The sequence below is a fragment of the Carassius carassius genome, chromosome 39 (genome assembly GCF_963082965.1).
Source record: "Carassius carassius chromosome 39, fCarCar2.1, whole genome shotgun sequence".
Lineage (NCBI taxonomy): Eukaryota > Metazoa > Chordata > Actinopteri > Cypriniformes > Cyprinidae > Carassius > Carassius carassius.
Window position 1 is genome coordinate 29,345,152 of NC_081793.1, and position 2,500 is coordinate 29,347,651.

The 2,500-nt window shown below is 36.5% G+C and overlaps 1 protein-coding gene across 1 annotated transcript in view; it reads right to left on the minus strand.

Moving 5' to 3' along the window:
* mtr (5-methyltetrahydrofolate-homocysteine methyltransferase) overlaps positions 1 to 2,500 on the minus strand; it is a 46,352-nt gene that overhangs the window by 36,959 nt on the left and 6,893 nt on the right. The window lies entirely within an intron of this gene.

A 2,500-nucleotide genomic window follows, 5' to 3' on the forward strand; every position in this document is an offset into this window, starting at 1 on the left:
CAATACGACTGGTCAGGATGAATGACTTCATCTAAAACTTCCCCCAAACGTGTAGCTAGTACTTTAGATAACAGTTTATAATCACAACACAATAATTATATCACTCAAATTACCTTTCTTTGGCAAAAGGGTCAACACCGCTCTTCTACAACTTATTGGCAATAATCCTTTGGTTAAACTGTCATTAAGAACTACTAACAAATCTTTTCCCATAACAGACCAAAAAGTTTTGTAAAACTCAACCGGGATTCCATCCATCCCAGGAACGTTACCATTATCCATGCCTTGAAGAGCTTTAAACAGTTCTTCCAAGCCAATCGGCTTAGAAAGTGTTATATTCGCTTTTTCAGACATTTTTGGTAATTTTTCAAAAAAAGCCTCCTCTAGGTCTTTATCTTCTTTATATTCAGACTTGTAAAGTTTTTCATAAAAACTAACTGCTCTTTCTCTTATTTCCTTGGAGTCTGACAACAAGGATCCAGACTCAGAAAGTAACGAATGGATAAAACGTTTCTGGCCTTTCTTTTTTTCCAAACCGAAAACATATTTAGACGGTACATCCATCTGTTCTACAGTTTTAAAACGCGATCTGACCAGTGCCCCCTGCGCCTTCATCTCTTGTAGGTCAGATAAAGCAGTTTTCTTTAAAAAAAAAAAAAAGGAAATCGATATACGCTTGATTTCCACTTAATTGTGCCATATCTTGAAAATTCAATATTTCTGTTTCTAAAACTTTTATAGACTTAATTGTCTCCTTTGTGATATTTTGAGTATACGGTTGACAAAAAACTTTGATTTGAGTCTTGCCAAAATCCCACCAACTCTGCAGAGAAGAAAAAGAAAACTTTTCATTCTTAATTTTCCCAAAAAAATGCAAAAGTCTCGTTAAAAAAAGCATAATTTATCAGAGCCGTATTAAAGTGCCAATATGCACTCCTTGGTGAGACAGAATTGGGAAAAACACTGCAAATAACTAAACTGTGGTCTGAAAAACCAACTGGGTTTATTATAAAACTCTTAAAAACACTGTGATGGTGATTGAAACTGTAAAATCTGTCTAGTCTTGCTAAAGACAATAGATTGTTATGGGCATGAGCCCATGTATATTGCCTTAAATCTCCATTTAGACTTCTCCAGACATCACAGAGGTCATTTCTTACAATTATTTCACAAAGCCGCTTACGAGAAGGTATATGTGGTTCTATATGGTTGTGATCAATATTTTGCTCAACACAATTAAAATCTCCACCAAGAAATAGATATTCTTCGCTATTACATTTGTCTAGAGTTGAGCATAAAATATCTAGAAAAGCCACTCTCTCTATTGGTAAAGTGGGGCCATATACACAAATACAAATCAGAACATATTTTTCAAAAAAGGCTTGAAGTTTTAGAAGTCTACCCTTCACTATTTCCTCCATCTTAAAAGAACATGGGGTGAAATACTTTGCAAACAAGATGAAAACTCCTCCACTACGTGAAGTTTTATGACTTAGAAATATATGACCATTCCATTCTTTTTTCCAATCTGTAATATTTTTATCATCACTGTGTGTTTCTTGTAAAAAAAGAACATCAAGTTGTTTCTGTCTCATTGTTTCGTACACTTGTATTCTCTTTACATCATCTCTGGCTCCGTTCACTTTTAAAGATGCTATACGGATATCTGTCATGTGTAAAGAAGAAAAGGAAACAAACAAAATTAAGCTATACAGAAACACACAGCCACTCAAGATAAAAGAGTTATGCCACTTTGTCATTATCATTATTCAACTGATTTGGGATTTTTCAGTCGATATACTTCTTTATCCAGAAAGCAACCTTCACTCATTAGATTCTTAGTACTTCGTACTTTCACAGATGTTCCAGCAACGCTCTCCACGTTTTGCACCACCCCCTCATCTATCGTGTTTTGCTTTGTGCGTGTACCCCCATTTCCGGGACAAGTACGAGCCAAATGCCCGGTTTTCCCGCATCCGAAACACTTCATTATATCAGTGGGTACATAGACAGTATAGTCGAAATCAACAAATCTGAATTTCAGATTTAAATTCAGTTCTGTTTTCACTCAAAATCATATACGTGAATCTCCTAAAAGACACCACATGTTTGATCAATTCAGATTTACTCCCGATCGCGATCTTTTTCACAGGAGCAACTAACTTTCTGAAACGGGACAATTCTTTAACCAAAACTTCATCTTTGATAAAAGGTGGGATGTCTGACAGGATAACTTTTCTCGCAGGAGTTGAAAGAGAGAGCACCGGTGTAAAATGCCCTCGGCGATACACTGGCAACCAACGGCCAAAAAAATGCTATTTTGTTTTATCTAATCAATACAGGTTAAACGTCAAAAACAGCAATATTCAAACAATAAAAAAAAGCCACAGCGGGCAGAGAACTCACTCAAACTCACCACACGCTCTCCACGCTCACTCAACAAACGCTCACGCATGCGCACGAGAGAGACACACACACACACACACACAGGGACACAGTG